The following is a 20,144-nucleotide window of genomic DNA, read 5'->3' on the forward strand; positions in this document are numbered from 1 at the left end:
TCAGGGGGTCATGTAGGGAATTTATTTCCTATTTGACTGATTTTTGATTTTTTGATTTTTTTAAAATTGGAATGAGATTTCAGGAAGAACCCTTGACCTCATGAGTAGTACTTAAAGGCAACGACAATACCTCTGATTTAGCTTTCAGATCTACTGTCCCAGCAGTGGATAAAATAACAGCGGTGTGTGGATGAGTTCAGATAATCAGTCTTATTAAACGACTAATCAAACTATCAGCATTCCGAGCAATAGAAGAGTCTCTTTCTGAATTACATGAGGTCATTCAGCACTAATTAGATAGAAGAGATCTCTCTAATGAAAGAAGGAAAGGCCACTGAAGAGCAATCTGTAAACAGCCACAGAGTCATGAAAATACATGTTATAATCAAGAGCAGCTTCGTTCAGACCCTTCTGATTAGTCTTTAGATAAACTCAAAGTAGCAGGTGTGCCAGAAAATTCTGTACAACTTTATTTAATCATCTCAGAAGGTTTCAAATTAAGTTAAGGTAACAATCCAATCTGCTGCTGCAGTTTTAGCGATTTTTCCTCACCAATACATTCAGCTTTCTCCTGTAATTAGTTTCCACCTTTGGCAAGTTTCCTTTAATCCGTGTAGATCGCCATGAGTATCAAATGTTTTTCCTAAGAGTCAGAAGAGAATTGGGGATGAGCACTTTTAAATAGGAGACCACTTTTCTAGGAGTGATCTACAGAAGGAGCTGAAACTGTCATGAGTGCTTATAGAAGATTTAAGATGATTTTAATGGTACTTTCACTACCATGACTACCTTCACAGCTGTATTTAATATTCATCTCCACTGCCTGAGACTTTTATCCCAAATAAAAATAAAAAAAATACACTCACTGGCCACTTTATTGGGTACAACATGTCAACTGCTTGTTAATGCAAATATTTAAGATGACCTGCTGAAGTTCAAACTGAACATCAGAATGTAGATTAAATGATCTATTTAAGTGACTTTGAACGCAGCATAGTTATTGTTATAAGTATTACATAAACTGCTTTTCCCTCCACACAACATCTATCTATCAGGGCTGTGTTCTTTCTCCTCTGCTCTTCTCCCTGTACACCAACTGCTGCACCTCCACCCACCAGTCTGTCAAGCTAATCAAGTTTGCAGATGACACCACCGTTATTGGACTCATCTCGGACGGGGATGAGTCTGCCTACAGGAGGGAGGTTGAACATCTGGTGTCCTGGTGCAGCCACAACAACCTGGTGCTGAATGCCCAGAAGACAGTGGAGATTATTGTGGACTTCAGGAAGCACACAGCCCCACTCCCCCCCATCATCCTGACTGACACCCCTATCACCTCTGTGGACTCATTCCGCTTCCTGGGTACCACCATCACTCAGGACCTGAAGTGGGAGCCCACCATCACCTCCGTCATCAAGAAAGCCCAGCAGAGGATGTACTTCCTGAGGCAGCTGAAGAAATTCAACCTGCCAACACGGACGATGATGCAATTCTACACCGCAATCATCGAGTCCATCCTCACCTCCTCCATCACCGTGTGGTACGCTGGAGCCACTATCAGGGACAAACAGAGACTGCAGCGTGTTGTGCGCTCTGCTGAGAAGGTGATTGGCTGTAGACTCCCATCTCTGCAGGACCTGTACACCTCCAGGACACTGCGGCGTGCAGCTCGGATCTCAGCTGACCCTTCTCACCCTGGACACAGTCTGTTTGACCTGCTCCCCTCAGGCAGGAGGCTCTGGTCCATTCGCACCAGAACCTCTCTCCATAAGAACAGTTTCTTCCCCTCTGCTGTTGGACACATGAACAATAAACGTACGACTGTCCCCACCACTAACTCATGACCCTACGCTGTGTTCACTGCATCATTCCATGTTTTGGCACTGATCACCACCTGCACTCATGTATATATCTTTCTACGTAGCACTTTTAATTCTTATTCTCATGTATATATCTCATGTATATCTCATGCATATATCTTTCTACGTAGCACTTTTAATTCTTATTCTTACTTTTATTTTTTTCATGTCTATTTAAGCGCAATTTATGACAGCATGTTTGCACTGAAGCACCGCAGCAATTTCCTAATGTTGTAAACCTGCTCAACATTTGGCAATAAAACCCATTCTGATTCTGATTCTGATCTCTGGTCCAAAAAACAGAAAATGTCTTGTTGATGTCAGAGGCCAGAGGAGAATGGCCAGCCTACTTCAAGCCGATACATTAACTCAAATAACCACTCATTACAACGAAGGTATGCAGAAGAGCATCTCAACAGCAGCAGAAGACCACACTAAGTGCTACTCTCAGCTAACAGCAGGAAACTGAAGCTACAATTCACACAAGATACCAAAATTAGACAACAGAAGTTCAGAAAACTGTTGGCTGGTCCGTCGAGTTTCAATTTCTGCTGTGAAATTTGCTTTAAACAGCATGAAAGCATGGATCCATTGTGCCTTGTATCAACAGTTAAGGCTGCTGGTGGTGTAATGGTGTGGGGGATATTTTTTGGCACGCTTTAACCCCCGAAATACAAATCGAGCAACTCCACAGCCAACCTGAGTGTTGTTGCTGACCATGTCCATCTCTTTATGACCACAGTGTACCTGCTTATGATGGCTGCTTCCAGCAGGATAACACGGCATGTCACAAAGCTCAGATCATCTCAAACTGGTTTCTCGAACATGACAATGAGTTCACTGTACTCAAATGAACCTCCACAGTCTCCAGATCTCAATCCTACAGAGCACCTTTGGGATGTTATCATGTCAATATGGATCACCATCTCTAAGGAATGCTTCCACCACCTCGTTGAATCTGTGCCACGTACAATTAAGACAGTTTTGAAGGCAAAGAGGATCAAACCTGGTGCAAGAATCAAAACATTTAAGGTGTCACCACCCCCCTAAAGAAAAGGTTTAATAGAAAGAATCTATTAGACTCTGTGCATCTCTGGTCTTTGTTTCTAGAAGAAGAAAAAAAATTCCAGCCTCTCAGCCAACTGAAGTCACTTTTTCCACTCCCAGGGCCAAAAAACACCAGGGTTTGAGAGGGCTCAAGATGTCCAATTTTCCTTATCAAAACTGGGCTCATACACACACTCCAAAACAAAAGTCCAGGCATTTAATGGGCAGCAGTTAGCGATCTCAATCCTTTCACTACCCAGAAATGGTCAAGTATATTTTCACCATTTCACAGATCTGCAAACAAATACTGCTTCCTGGCATTTTCCTTCTTCAGTTTGAGTTCACACTACATCCTGCCTAAAACAAACCCTCTCTGTATGGCCTGCAGCAGATGACAGTGACAGATTTAACTTCTTGAATCAATGCAGCAGGTCTGGAAATTCACTACAAACAAAAAACACCAAATGACAAACTTTTACAAAGGGGATAAACCCGCCATATAAGGCAGCTCCAAATTTGGCATGCTTCTATGTGTCAATGTAGGTTTCTGAGTCAGATGAACCAGAGACACACATACACCGTATAAACACCACGGTTAATCCAGGCCAGAGCTCCTGACCTAAAACCCCGATCCAGGATTCACAAAGCGCATTCAGGTTAATTAGTGGTACAAACAGGCCTAAAGATCCATCAACAGCAGCAATTACAGGGAGGACTTGGGTACATCTCAAGTTTTACTATGAAATACTGCAAGCAATAAAAGCCTCACTTAAGTTATAGCTTATAATTTTTGTAGATCTGAAAGCATTTGATCACCTCAGGTGGAAAACAATGACTTCTGTCATTTTCTTGTCCTTACTGGGAAACCGTGTTCACAGTCAGACTCTCAAGGAATCATCCATAAAGAACAAGACAAAAAACAAAAACAAAAAACAAACCAATACACTACAACCACAAAAATTTTAAATTTTATGTTCTTCCAATTGCTTCCATTGTGGACGCAGCTTAACCAGAGAGGCTGATGAACAGCACATCTATTATTAGATATTAACTTATTAAGAAAATTTAGGCCTGCTGGTGAGTGCAGAAATGGCATTTACCTACCCCTACCCTATACTACTGCCATAATCAGAATTTAATTCTAGGGGAAAACACTGATTAGCAAAAAATAAAAAATAAAATAAATAATGTTAATTTTACTATTTTCTTCTTATTTTACGATTATAATATCATTTCCTGCAAACACAACTCATTTTAAGTCAGACATAACCTCCTCAGGAATTATTTTTTATGAAAAGACCTATCATACTGGAAAAGAAATAGCCTGAGGTCAAAATTAAGTTGGGTTGTTTATATATAAGATTGCAGTCAAGGTATCCTGTATAAAGCTAGTCATTTTACTCTTTAATGCCATCAAAACTAAGTCATAGAAAACTCTTAATAGTGCCATAATTTACTGGTTAATTAAAGAAAATCTTACAATTCCTACTTGTATTTAAGAAATCATTCAGGTCATTTTGCCAAGCAAAATCTTGTATTACTTAAATATTTAAAAGTAGTGAATTTGCATTTTTGTTTGGAAAAGAAGAAGATGTGTGAATGTAGTAAACTGTAGATGTGTTTATTCCTTCAATCACAGGATTATAATGATTATTTACAGCCCTCTTTAAGGAATAAATCCTTAATCCATCATTAATCACAATATTTAACATACGGGATAATAGCTGCTTTATTTCCATTTATCCTGGAGAATTTGGTGGGTATCCAGCATGAATAGGATTAGAGATTTTAATCAGTAGATTGAGAAATCTTACTTGCTGTCATTTGGCAGAACAACGAGCCACTGAGAGCTCACAATGAACCTCTAGCATGACAAGAGTCCACAAAAAAAGGTCTCTCCACCCTTCAGCTCTCTCAGTCGCGAGTCTGAAACACATTTAGGTTTCTAACCCTGCTCACATTAGCCTTGGACAGTGTCTGAGTGCATATTTATGTGTGTTTGGAGCTTCTGTCTTTGGCTTCATCCTCAGGCAGAAAAAGACAGATTTGGAAAGCATGAGCATGAGACTCAAGTTTGACCATACATGGTGAAACCTCCTTTTCACAGCGTGCTCTGTGCCATGAGGCCTTTCACACAGTGAGGACATAGCCTTACGACACACGCTTTCATGGGAGAAGTGTGTTTGTGTCTGTCTGATCACATCTGTCAAACACTTTCTTCTAAATTTGGTTCTTCCTCGATGCAGAAGGGGGAAAAAAGCTTTATTCTGCCACATCATTAGCTGTCCAACACAGAGCTTGAGCTCTGACAGGTTTAATACTCATCATCGTTGTGTGCAGAGTGGATGGACTTCCTCGGAGATAAGAGGAAATCGTTTTCTCAAAATCACCGAATGTACAGTTTTGTATTTCCTCTACCTTTGATATTGGATTGGATCCGGCTCCGCCCCAAAGTTGTTCCCTATCTGTGGAAGGTTATCAATCTACTGTTTATCTCAGCTGTAGGGGCTGGGTAAGAAACATCCACCTATCTTTACTCTGAGAAGGCTGTAAAACTCTATGACAGGATTCAGGTGCGTGTCTCACTTCTGACCAATGACAGTCATGCTGAGGGAAGTCTTTGAGCATATGCTGAGCTGCAGGCAGGACTGCTGTTAGCCTTCATTAGCTACAGTTAACTGTCATCAGTTGCCGTTCACTGGCGTTAGCAAACATTTCTTTGAGGTGGCTTTAGCATTGTTGGAAACTCTTCATCAGAGGTAAAGTGCGATTTTTTTTTTTAGCACACTTGAGTCCAACATTAACTAGAACGATATCAACTTATTAGCTTAAATAATTACGACTATATCAGTAATAAATAAATGAGCATGTTTATGCAGTGCAGGAGATGAGGCAGGACATGAAGAGGATGACGACATTTTATTAAGTTGACCATCACGTCTCTTTCTGCATGCTTTAGTTTCTTGACACCCCAGATATAAATGATCATATAAACTATTACCCAGTGTGGCCGTTTAAATGGAGCTCTGTATCTTTATTCTTGGAGTCTACTAGAGCAGCTTTGCATAATTCAGTTTAAAATTTACCCCATATCAGTTCCTCTAAAAGAACATGTTGCCACGCTTATTTATTTACAGGAATAACTGTGGCGATATCTATAACTTTTATTATAATGGTGTTTGCGAAATTGAAAACTACACGTAAAAAAATACAAGTCAAATCTAAGGTTTGGTGACTTTGAACCAAAATAAGCTTTTATAAGCTTTTTAATGCTATATGTGAATTCATGTGCTAAGTTACACAAGTGTATGGCTCAATCCAGAGCAATGCATTTCCGAAATCACACAAAAGATTAAAGTTGCACAGACATAAAAATAAACTAGACGGATACACTTAATGCACAGAGACTCTAGGGAACACTGTGTTTAGATAGATTAAAACATTTTAGGAAAGGGTCAGATGGACATGGTTGTAGATGACATGTTAAACTACTTTCAGTTGTTGTAAAAAATAAAAAAATAAATAAAAACAATCCCACCATGAATATGGCTAATATTGTTCCAGTTTCAGCATGTGGATTTGGATTTGTTGGGTGTTGCCCCCAAGTTCATCATCTTATAGTTTTCAGCTAATTCACTCCTAACATATGGCATCAATATTAAAGTGGACATACTTCCAGCTCCTTATTTTTATCCCTAAAGTTTACTAGAGCAGCTTTGCATGATTCACAGGTAAAAATAAATTTTTTTCTAACTCTTTAAGATAGCATTCTTCTTAAACAGCAGATGGGTGAGGCTTCTGTATCTCTATATATGTAGCTCCATATTAGGAATCTTACTCTTAATGACATGAAAAATATCCAAGCCTAGGAAGAAAAAAAAAAAGTGTGGCTCTGAGTGTTTAAGGTAATGTGAAGTAGGGCTGGGCGATATATCGAGTTTTTTAAAAAATATCGATATATTTTCATACGAGATATAAGATGTGACAATATCGTTTATATCGATATAGTATAAGTTACGTTATAATTATAGTTGTGGAGCCACAAGTTTGCCGCTCTTTCGTCCACTTTTGTCTTTACGCAACGTTACTCGGCCTCGCCTCTCCTTCACTGAACACAGCTCCCCTCCTCCATCGCTTCATCTGCAGGCAACGACAAGATGGACACGGCAAATCTCCGTTAACGAGTTACCGCGGATCGCCCCGTGCGTGGGGCTGGACGGCATCAACGTGATAGCGGGCTAACCGAGCTAACCGCGCTAACGACATGCACGGCCTAAAATCCTTTCATTTTCTCAAAAATAGACAGCGCGCCTTATGTATGAATTCTGGTTGTGCTTACTGACCGCGAACCGATTTTAGGTGATACACGGCGCTCAGCAATCTGTCAAAAAATGTTTTAGTTCGACTTTGGTAAGTTACGGAGCTGCAGCGCTTGATGGATTGTTGGAGCATTACGGCTACCGAGGAGCCTCGCGGAGTGATACGTACTGTGCTTCAACGTAATATTACCGTATTGTGTGTGTATAAGGACCATAAATGGCACCTGTTCAGAGACACGGTTACAAAGCAGATTTCAAACTCCAGGCTGTCAGTCAGGCAGTAGAAGTTGGGAACAGAGCAGCTGTGAAATCTCTTTGTTATTATGCTCAGCGTCTGTTAGTTTACATTTTGACTGCACAATTGTGAGCTTTTTGTTATGCACAAAAACAACATTGTTTTCTTTTATTTATGGAGCATTATTATTTAATAAATGCTCATAATTAACTATATAGTTATCATGTTGTTAACATTGCAATATCTATTATAAAAAGTAATCCTTCTGTATACAACATATGAGGGTAAAATGGAACATCAGAGTGCCAACAAATATAATAAACTGTTTAACAGTATCAAAAATAATCCACTTTAGTTGTCTTCTGTGGTCATTCAGGCCCTTTCGGGGAGCAGATTGATTTGACCACTCTTAAAGTTTATGCTGTCTCTCTGATAGGTTTATTTTGGTTTTTCAGCCTAATGTTTGGCATCCCTGAGTTGTACTGGCATCTCTTTGGACCTCATACTGAAAATCCACTCAACAGCTACCAAACAGAAGCTCATCACTTGGAATCAACTCCTGGGTTTTTGAAGTAACAAAGGAAACAGGCCTTGCCTGGCTATGAAACTGCTTTTCTGACTACTGTCCAATTACTTCTGAGCACCAGACCTTAGCACATATGCTCAGCAAGCAGAGAAGACAAGACGAGTAGCAGCAAGAGCAACAAAAACAGTCAGTAAACTCAGAATTAACCCATCAGCAGAGCAACAAAAGCCTATCTGCACCTGTGTGAGTGACTCAGTCTGACTGTACGGCTCACTGAGGGAAGTGAATCTCTTGGTGCGTGACAAAACCTGCTGTCACTTTATTTTACTCAGACTTTCAGCGTGCAGCTGCAGTAAAGCAGCTCCTGAAGGAGCAGAGAAGAGGAGGACAGACCTGAGATAAATGGAGATAATGTTTTTAAAACACCCATAAACTCCAACAGCCCTTGACACAAATATGTGAATGTGAAAAGCTGCACAGATATAAATCCGTAAAAGTGATTCACTGTTTAAAAAAAAAAAAAAAAAAAAAAAAAAATCCAACCCCCCCCCAAAAAAATAAATAAATAATAATAATAATCTGAAGGTTAGCATTAAAGGATTAATAGATCCAGGGGAAGGAGTTAGCTTACATCTCTGACCCTCAGAGCAATGATCCATCACTCTGAGTTTTTAAGCACAGAGAAGCTTATTCTGTCTGTGATATACATGCAAAAACCTTCTCAAATATGAATAAATCAGTTCCTCTGCTGAGCTCGGGCTGATGTGTAACGTGATACGATGCTGCCCAGGCGTGCCGTGGCCTTTACGGCCTTCATACTTTTAGAGGAAGCACCGACAACATGACGCTGGCTGCCAAAACTCTGTCGACTGTCGCCCAGCTGGTTCACAAAAGCACAACAATGTGAAACAGCAAGTGACAGTAATCAAGAGTTACAAGACCACACCACGCTATCTGTGCCACATCACACATGTAATAAACTCCACTCATACTCACAAATGTCCTTACTGTCTTTAGCAATCATTCAGTTAGAAGGTTACAAACACTTCTCTCAAAGAAGGCAAGACTTCATTTTGTGAAAAACCAGAGTGCGAGACAAAGAAATAAAGGACTGTTTTTGTCTTTATGCACCACTCAGATGTTATAATTAACAGGAAAAGGCTCAGTGGGTTGATTAAGAGTCATATTTCCACCAGTTTGTGCGGGTGGCATGCTGTCATACTTTCACAACTCTTTTAGGGCTAAATATGGACAAAATAAACAGACACAGCCCGGCTGTCAATCACTATTTCTGAGCTTTATTTTTCTTTATTTTTCTTGACATCAAATACGAAAAGTCTCCATATGTTGCAAGAAACGACAAGCATGGGAGCTAGTTGAATCCCTCCTCCAACCCTGTTTTCCTGAGGGCAGATCAAATGTGCATATCTAACCTCACTGCACAAGTAGCTTACTTCTGAGCCCACAGTGTTTGTTGTGTATCTACTGGGCTCAAACAGCTCTAAGATATGGAGGAAACATAAGTAATGTAATTGCACATCACTGCCAGCTACAATCTTTTGGGGTTTCACAGCTACTCAGACAAAATAAGACACATGAGGACACAATATGTCTGATTGATTCATTGGATTTTAATTTCATTTCACTTTCAGTGATTATAGTTGTCTTGTGTTGTAAATCAAGCGCACCTTTTCTTTTACAGAGGTGCATTTTCACCTTTTCTTAAAAGCAGTTTAGTTCAGCTCAAGCAAACATAACAAAAGGGAACACCACCCCTAATTTTTCCATTTGCATCCTATTTAAATTTAAAGAACTCTAAAAGCTTGTTCACGTTAAATATTCAAGAATAAAATACTGACAGAAGCGGTCCTGATTCTGGCCATGTTGGTGCAGCCCTGAGACATGACTTTGTATATAAAACCATATGTGGGAAATTATTATGAATATGAATAAATGAAGGAATTAAAATGCACACTACCCGAGGCCTGTGCTGTGGGTTTTGTGGATTATGATGGCAGATCACTTTAAGGTCATGTCCTATGCTCACCACCATAACACCAGTATACATTTTTAGGTATTTGTCATGGATACAATAACGCTGCTGGGCATCAGCGTATCGATACAGGGACACCAAATACCAATATTTTATTAAATAAATTAAAATGTTCTGGGCATGCTATGAAAAAAAGGAGGGCTCAACTCGTGCTTACATTAAATAAGCTCAACTGAAAAACCCTGGACACGCTTAGCTTCGATGATTAATCATAGCTAATTGCTGTATTATCAGAAACAGACGGCTTATAACCAACGGCTTGATCACATTTAATTGCAGACTGAGTCCATCTTTTGGTAACATGTATGGCAGGTTTGAATGACAGTGTTAGTGTGGACACATGAAACAGTATTGACAACGTTTAACTTTGACAATATATGACAACATGATAATATTGTATTGAGTATTGTGATACTCTCCTAGCATGGGTGTCTGGTTATTCCCATGTCTGCTATCTAGTAACTAAAAAGAAAGCTGTTTCAACAAAGCTTTTAAAGAACAACTGAAAGCAATCTGATGATGACCGTAACAAACTTGTTTCACAGCTGGAGGCAACAACAACAACAAAAAAAAGGCCATTGAGGCGATGAAGGCACGCATACAGGAAATATTAGCAGCTGTTGAAAAGTAAACAAAAGACTCCACCCAGCACTTGATAGCAGCACAGAAAGAGGAAACTGTGAATTAAATGGTGGAAAAGCAGGGTTTAACCGGACTGTTAAAAAGCTCAAGCCAAGATAAGGTGGAGCTAAACTTAGGTCTTAAAATCCCAGGAAAAAAGACCACCTAGGATACGTTTGAGCTTACATTTGGCTCGTGCTGAATGTCTGGATATAATGTTTTTGTATAATTTGCTATTAACAATAAAATGCTGTTCAGGTTTTCTTTCACGATTTACTTTTAATATAAAATCCTACACTACTGAACAAGCACTCGCGCAGCACTGCAGCAGCTGTGTCGCCTTGTATTTAAGTGTTTTTAACCTCTCCAAACCTTTCTGTGCCACCACCACCTCTCGTAGCTAAACTTACAAAACCCTGGCTGACCTGTGAAGCTGATAACCACGTTTGTGCAACACCTTAACCTACACTGCTGTGCGACACTGCAAATTTTCTATCTGCTACCAAGTAAATACAGGGTCAATACTGCCGTTACCAATACCAGTACCGATACTTTCCACAAACAAAGGCAACTTATGTAGTGTGTCATGATTTATGAGATGAATCATTATCAATTTACACACGAAAATTAAGACAAAGACAAAATATCGAACTTACCACACAAGTATCGATACCAATACCGACATAGTATCGATACTAAACGATTGTTGATAGAGCCGCACACCCCTGCTGAATTCCAGTGTCACAGTAAAGTCTTTTATATGCGAATATTTAGTGCGCTAAAAATATTTTTCAGTAAAATGAAACTATTTTACGTGAAACACGGAGCTAGAACGTAAAATTAAGATAAGATAAAACTTTATTAATCCCTCGGGTGGGTTCCTCTGGGAAATTCGGTTAATTAAATATGTAGGAAAGCGGGTCCAGGATCAAAACAAACTCTTCCTTGCTTGTGAGAATCGGATGAACCCAGCATCTCAGTTTCTTCCTCTTCTTGTCAATTTATGTGCATTTTTTACAGCAGATTTTTGTGTTTTGTATTTTGCTCACTGTATAAAGCCCTAAAGTGAAACCAGAAAGTAGGAACATATCCTGGATATATATATCCTGCTTTATAGTTCAAGCCACAGGTGCCATGCTCGTTGGTTCTAGTGGTTTAGGTCTGTGGTCTCTCTGATATTTGTTGCCTACTCACAGTCTCCTGATGGGAAAACAGGAAAGAGGAAGTAATCTGATCTGGGGTCAGTGAGGACGATGTTCCAGGCACATATTACAATCTGAAAAATGGCAGCAGAAGGTCAGGGTTTTAGAGCTGATCTGCGATGTGTCCCTCTCACATACGGAACTCTTAAATGAACCCACAGTCAGGGTTGGGTTAGCAGTTGCTCTTGCTGTTCATTTTCAACCACTGAAGCAAAGCTGGAAAATAAAAATGACGCAGCAGCAGCAGTAGCAGCAGATCAGTCGTCAACATTTGCACCCATGAGCCGATAACAGTTACCCCTGTGTGTGTGTGTGTGTGTGTGTGTGTGTGTGTGTGTGTGTGTCCTCTGGGATCGGCATTAGAATAAAGCATGAATAATTTCTTCAGAGCGACAGAGCAGCTGTAGCCCTTTCACATGAAAATGAGCATTGCCCACGACCTCAGAGTACACCCACTTTCTCCCCCTCCCTCTCAGCCTCATCACCCTCACCATCCATTTCTCACTTCAATCGAGCTCAACTCTGGCTCGAAAAAGCTGCAAATGCCACGACTTCTCCTCAGCCCTACGAGCCAAAGAAACCCAGACAACAACAACAAGCTGACGTGTACATCTGTTAATCACGTTTCTGATATTTGCTGAAAACGTCCTGGAATATATGAGCTGACAGAGAGGGATGTTGAGTATGAAAGGAGAGTCAAAGCCTCACTCTGTGTTTTGTAGTGTGAAACTGCTTCTGGCTTGAGCCAGCACCCACTTCCTTCTGCTGTTTCAGGAAGTGTCTTTAAACAATCTGGCCCACAGCAGCAGCAGCTCTAAGTCTGGCCCCCTGATGACACTTAAGAGCTGATATACTAGTCTTCCTACACTTCAGATTCTGACTAACAAATATCTCCTGAAGGTCTTTTAGACCTTTTTAGAACATAAAGGTTGGGTTTGTAGACAAAGGATTAAATATAGTGAAGCCTGACTTGTTTAAACCAACCATCACACAGCTCTTTAATGAAATGAAACAACCACAGAAGTAAAACAGCACACAAACCACTCAGTTCACCAGTGAAGAGAAAGTTGGCAGTCACATGTTGACAGGTGAAAACCTCTGTTTAGACACATTGGATACTGACTTGTCAGGGATATTTCCTTAACAGCCACGATTCAAACAATACCTGATGATGGCTTTTCCAGCATAAACGTAAGACGAGTACAGTTCCGGACATTAAATAAACACACAAAGGGTTACTGAATACCGTAGGGCTTTTTTTTTTTTTTTTTTTTTCCTAAATGACATCAGAAACAGCAGTATGCGACATTACGTGATGGCAGAGCTTCAGTTCATCCTTTGTCATTTTTTTTTTTTTTTTTTTTTTCTCCATACAGGTGACCCAGGAGTTCTTTTTTTTTTTTCTCTCTCTTCCCCCCCCTTCTCACCGTCTCTTCTCCCCTTTGGTTTTCTTTCTTTCTCTCCCCCTCTTTCTCTCATTCATTCCCCCTGTCCTATTTATTAAAAAAAAAAAAAAAAAAAATACTGTAGGGCTTTCAAACGTGAACCAGTGAAGCCGCGGAGGTCTTTTCTGCTCAGGATTATGCTGCAACACAAAAAGATGCAGAAAAGAAGTGTCTTCAGCTTTGGAAGACTAGAAGACAATGAAAGCAGAAGCGAGCTGGCAGTGTCAACTTGCGAGTCTCTCTTTGATGGAAACTGTAAGCACTGGTTCCTGCACCATAAAGGAAGTAATCACTGAAGACTTGCTGATGAAGAACAGAAGCCTTAAGCCAACAAACACAACACAGGGCTCTTAAAACATCTGCAAGCTCCGCCGCTTCAAAAGGAAATGACCTAACTATTGTTTAATACAGCAATGCTGCAAAATACTACAAACACTGGGTGTGTATCTAACACCTGCCAATCTGCAGCCACTGTGGTAATGCCTGTTGAAAGGCGTCAGCAGGCAGCCATGACTTTTATAAATTGTGACAAAGACATCAAAACAAATTTGACTTTTTAAGCATGTCCTGCACGTGACCCATCCAGTCTCTTTTTAAGGTTCTCTGGAAAGAAACAAGTAGCTCCTTCCAACTATATATGACCATTTAAATTTGTACTTGTATATTATCATCATCGTCTCTTTCTCATTATATCTATCCCCTCCTCTACCACTGCTCTCTCTCCTCCCACATCGCCACCTCTTTCAATCCACTTTACTTCAAGCCTCATCTCCTCAACTGAAGTCAGGGCTCTAACATGCTCATTTACTCACAATATTGACGCAGTTAATTACTGTCAGCAGATTAGAAATGCGACCCTCACATCTCCAGACAGCTGAGAAAAAGCTGGCTAAACAACAGCAGCTGGTTATCAGCGAACATGATATCAACTAATGTGAGGCTCCAGTGTCCTAACATTTCCCTCTGATAAACAGTTTGATTACATTTTCTCATAGTATGAGAGTTTATTCACCAAGTGTCCGAGTCCAACAATGTTAAATCCACTTCAAAGCAAAGTTTCACTAATGCAGGCTAACAGCAGGTAACAGAGGCTAACAGCAGCAAAAACATCCACGCTTACCAACAGTAACGTTTAAGAAATCCTCAAAAATCCATCTCCATATTGCTGTCATCAGACATTAGTGAGCTTCACCAACTCATAAACTTGTATTAGACTCCTTCCACAAAGTTTTACAGCCTCCTCCGAAGTACATAGATGTGAACTCACATGGTAAGCTGCGGCAGCCAGAGTTGTTAGTCCTACACTGACCACCATAGATTATGAACTTAAACTCGGAGTGGAAAGAAAACAACTCAGTCGACTGCAATCTCCAATCAACTGAGATCTAGTGGTGAGATTTTACATACTGTGAACTATTTTATATTAAGTTGGCATTCGATACACCATTCCCAAATTCTGCTGTAGACTGGCTCTTTGGGGAAAGGGACAGGTCAACAAATCTATTAAGGGCCATTCTGCTGTGCTTTGTTCACAAAGTGAGACTCAAGATCAATTCTGTCTTTTAAAAACCCATCTAAAAAATACAATACACAAAATCAAATGTGATATTTGGCACATTTGACAGCACTACAACACCAGGATGGTGGCATTTGTCATTACTAAAAAGCAGCAAATCCATGTTTTTTCTTTGTCCTTAAAAGTTGTCAAAACTCAGTCTTTTTAAGTTGGCTTGTGCTCTAATTGTGGCTTAAAATAAGATTTTAACATGAATTCAGAGACTGAACTGCCATTAATAACCCCTGGAGGGTCTTAGGTCGATTTGTGGCTCTAAGCCCAATAGTGTATGCATTTTTCTAGGATCCTCCAGGACCCTCCAGGGGTAAAATTCATCATGTGGGCACAAACATCAGGGAGTTTTGAAACCACCTTTTGTTTTTTGCTAACTATTCTTCATCCTTTTCTCAATCACGACCCTTTATCTACTTACTAAGTATGTTTGTAATGACTAGGGGTGCAACAATACACAAAATTCACGGTTTGGTTCGATACTTTGGTGTCACGGTTCGATATTTTTTCGATACAAAAAAATGTTCATGCCTTTTTAATTTGTCATTTATTAAAATTATAAATATATATTTTAACTCAAAAGTACAGTTTTTAAATTTAACCCTAACCCTTGTGCGTGTTTTTTATTTTGACAGCGAATGCGCACCTGTGGACCACTTATGTGCAGCCCTGGTTATTTAGCTCATCATATCGCAGCCACAGAAATTATTTTGTCCATGAAACCATAAAGCTGCACTTTCTTTTTGCCTTATAGTCTGATTTGTCATAACTTCTCCATTTTGTGGTAAGCTTTTCTTTGGCTGTCACTTCTTCACCCTGACCTGTCTTATTTGGCTCAGCAGAACTAAAATATATATCCTGCTGCTTTTACACACGCACTCACATAAGCTCAGCGATTCTCTGCGCGATCAACCTCTCACATGTTTAAGCTGCGGGAGATTTCACTTGTCATGTTTGCGTAGTAAGCTAACGATTAATAAGACAATGTCAGAGGAATTGGTGCACAAATTATCATCACTCACAGATCAGTGCTGTCGCTCTCTATACACAGTTCGCGCGATTGCAAAGTGAAAGCAAAAAACAAGCGCAAATTCAAACGCGATTTCAATATGTCACATATTGACAGTGGCTCACCGATGCCAATGACATAATTACCCAGCTACATTTCTGAAAGAATGCAAAAGCATTGACATATATTTTTCCTTCCTACGATAGGCCGACGGGCAGGGCAGAGATAGATTTTGGTAGCCCGACTGGAAAAATCGCTAGCCCCGGGACGTCGGGCTAGCGATTTTGCGAGCCCTGTATCTTATTGAGGAATCACTCATCTTTGGAAAAGAGAGTTTATTACAGAGAAATGTCTCTTTCCAAAATAAAAGCTATACTATCCGCTTCTTCTGGGCTATATTCTCAGCAACATATTAAACATATCAGGTCCCCATAAGGAGAATCCTGTGCTAACGGCTGTCTAAATGACTCGGGTAAAGTTTGTAGCATGCATGCTTGTTGTTTTTGTCTTTGCACTAGGATGATATTGGTGTAAATGTGCAGTCATATTCGTTGTGTTCCCACTAGTGCTTTCAGGTTAACCTCGTTAAAATGACCTTAACGCCACAACACGGCAAATCTCCGTTAACGAGCTACCCCTGATAGCCCCGTGCATGGGGCTAGACAGCCAACACGTTAACAAGCTAACTGCGCTAACACGCTAGCTCCCACCCATGTAATTGAGCATTGCACGGCACATCCAACATACTGTTTTACTTTAGTCCATGAGCGCTTACCTTCAGGGTCATACTTCACATGAAAACCAAAATAATTCCAAACGCCAGATCTGAATGAGGGTGGGGGAGGTTCAATTTGCCATGTTGCAAGGAGAGCTTAACTTCTGTCACGCTAGCTTGCCCTGCGCTCTTCCTTCTGACTATGCTGTCTGTGTGGAGCGCTCAGTGAATCTGCGTTCGACTACTCCGCCTAGGCTGCACTGTCGAGCGCAGATCCACTGAGCGCTCCACACAGACAGCATCGTCAGAAGGAAAGTTGATAAAATAAATTAAAAATTTTGTATTGTTCGATACATATGCGTACCGAACCGAAAGCACTGTATCGAACGGTTCAATATCGATACGAATATCGTTGCACCCCTAGTAATGACACAGTAAAACTACCAGTCACACTTCAGCCATGAAAGCAACAGTTATCTAACATAAAATCTCTATGTGGTGAAGCTGACTTACAATTACTAGAAAATAAAACTTTCCACGGCTCTAATTGTGAAAACTGATACTCAGACTGCTGGCTTTATTTCACCGTCTTGTCCCTTGAGTCGTGTGAAAAGTGAAATGCTTCAGTGCTTGCATGTGCAGGAAAAATTTATTTTGCTCATAAGGGTGGAAAGAAAAACCGCTAATAAACAGTTCTACGTGACCTTATCTGGTGCGAAGGAGAAGTAAGTCACTAATAATGAATCATCACAATGACACAAAAAAATGTCACCATGATGAAGGCGGCAACACGGAGCACTAAGGCTGCTGTAGGCAAAAATAATATCAATAGGCTGGGTGTTGGAGGAAGGGGGTAGTAAAGAAGCCAATAAAGTAAGATATGCCAACATCCTGACTGGTTACTCACCTCAATGCCTTTTAAATAGAGGTCATCGTCACCCTTTAAGACTAAGATTTCACTTCCCCGCAGACACATATGGACAACTGTATATACCAAAAACACAGCATTGCTTATATTATCCTACCTCCTTCCTCGCTAGAATTCTTCCTTTCCCTCTACATATCACTGCACATTTGATTTTCTTTCAAATCATTTACAAACAAGACACAAGCAGACAGCAACAGTACACTTCACAAATTCATCATCCTCATCTAAGAAGTGTTGTTAGGCCCCGGTCACAAAAGAGTACGGCCCAGTCAGCAACCACCAGGCAACTACTAGTTGCTAAGGAAAAATGTGTATTACCGTTTGGCAAGGGGCTCCCTGGGGTTCCTGGCAGTCAATGGTTGAAATTGGATGTGAGGTAAAGTGGGTGCTGCACAAAAACATCCTTGAAATTGGTTGCTAGCAGACTGCTGCAGTTAGCCATAGTTTGCATGGTAGACGCCAACTTGTCTGCAAACATTTGTCAACTGCAACAAGTGCAACACAAACCAGAAATGAAGAACATTCACCTTCCAACATCAGGGCCCTTTTAATGTGTTAAATGCAGCACTGAGGCCCCATCTCCAGTTTACACCAGTTTGAGTTCTCCTCTGCAAGTAGTTGAGTGTTTGCAGACAAGTCTGCATCTTTCATACAAACTAAGAGTGACAGCAGCAATTAGGGCTGCCACAATTAGTCGACTAGTCACGATTATGTCGACTATTAAAATCGTCAACGACTAATTTAATAGTCGACGCGTCATTTGAAGCTTTGTAAGATCCTGAAAGACGCAGAAATAAGTAGTAGGATTTAATTGTGTAATAACGGACTGAAACAGAAGATGGCAGCACTGCATGCACAAGGATGCCAGCTGCCGTTAAACCCTGAAGAAGAAGAAGCAGTGTCCGGTATCGTACCTGTGTCCAAATTCAGGAACCGCATCCTCCTGTGCTCGTATTTGTAGGCCGATTACGTTACAGCGACACGACAAAGACTGTGCAAATTCGAAGACTCCGAAAAATGGGGCTGACAAATGCGTCCTTCATTTTTCTAGATTTGAAGGATGCGTCGGGTGTATACTTCGTGGCCCAACCTATTCCAGAATTCACAGCGCGGCCCAGCTCAGTTTCCAACAATGGTGGCAGCTAGTTAGTTTTAATATTACTCTTATCATTCTTTCTGGGTCACAAAATAAACGTTTAACATATTTTCGGGCAAGAATGTAACTGTGTAAACTTCAAATATCTGCTCAGTTTATCAAGACACCACATATTTTCAAAAGCGTTCCGACGTTTTCGGAGACGTCTGTTACCCACTAGCTCGATAGCCGGGGTTCAAGGCTCACTAGAGCCCATTTCAGTATTTTATTTGTTCCTGAGTAAATCGGTTTGGCTGAGATGAAAGTTATAGTTTTTACACAGCTGAATAAACGTCAAGCAGACAACTGATCATCAGGAGTGTGAGATGCTCAAGAATATACTCCGATGTCCCGTTATATTTTAGATAGCAAGGAGTTTATTAAACTTCACCGAAACAATCTGCAAATTTCATTAAAATTTAATAAACTATCATCTTGTCTTTATTTTTAGTTAGCACATACCTTAAACACTTAAAGCTGTGAGCTAATGATAGTTATATAAGAGCAGATGCTGCTGGTGCAATAAGCTGTACGTTTTACTCCCAATGGATGCAGAATCTGATTAGTCGACTAATCGCAAAAATAATCGGTGACTAGTCGACTATCAAAATAATCATTTGTGGCAGGCCTAGCAGCAATCAATTTCAATTTCATCCATCCATCCATCCATTCGCTTCCGCTTATCCTTTTCAGGGTCGCGGGGGGCGCTGGAGCCTATCCCAGCTGTCATAGGGAGAGAGGCAGGGTACACCCTGGACAGGTCGCCAGTCTGTCGCAGGGCTAACACATAGGGACAGACAACTAGGGCTGCTCGATTATGGCAAAAATGATAATCACGATTATTTTTCACTGAAATTGAGATCACGATTATTTGACGATATTTATTTAACCCGTTAAGACCTACTATAGAACCAAGTCCACCGGCTTTAAAGGGTTAACAATGACTTTTAAAAAAATAATATAAAATAGTGTGCAACACCACTGAAGTTTGTTTTTTTTAAACTCTCTTTTCAACCAACGGCAGTCACTCTCCAAATAACTTCTGCTTAGCTTTCCGAGCTTCCCTCGGGTCCTCTTAATCAGCGGTCTCCAACCTTTTTTGCGCCACGGACCGGTTTATGCCCGACAATATTTTCACGGACCGGCCTTTAAGGTGTCGCGGATAAATTAGGGAGGGGCTAATAATCGGCTCAGTCATTTTTAATGATCGTTGAAAGCCCAGATCGTAATCGTGATTAAAATTCGATTAATTGAGCAGCCCTACAGACAACCATTCACACTCACATTCACTCGCACATTCACACCTAGTGGCAATTTGGATATCCAATTAACCTATCCCCACAAGCTGCATGTCTTTGGACCGTGGGAGGAAGCCGGAGTACCCAGAGAGAACCCACGCAAACACGGGGAGAACATGCAAACTCCACACAGAAAGACCCCGGCCTGATGGTGGAATTGAACTCAGGACCTTCTTGCTGTGCGG

At 40.6% G+C, this 20,144-nt stretch overlaps 1 protein-coding gene across 9 annotated transcripts in view; it reads right to left on the reverse strand.

Moving 5' to 3' along the window:
- Window positions 1-20,144, reverse strand: part of inpp4ab (inositol polyphosphate-4-phosphatase type I Ab) — a 78,902-nt gene that overhangs the window by 51,711 nt on the left and 7,047 nt on the right. The window lies entirely within an intron of this gene.

The sequence above is a fragment of the Astatotilapia calliptera genome, chromosome 23 (assembly GCF_964374335.1).
Source record: "Astatotilapia calliptera chromosome 23, fAstCal68.1, whole genome shotgun sequence".
Taxonomy (NCBI): domain Eukaryota; kingdom Metazoa; phylum Chordata; class Actinopteri; order Cichliformes; family Cichlidae; genus Astatotilapia; species Astatotilapia calliptera.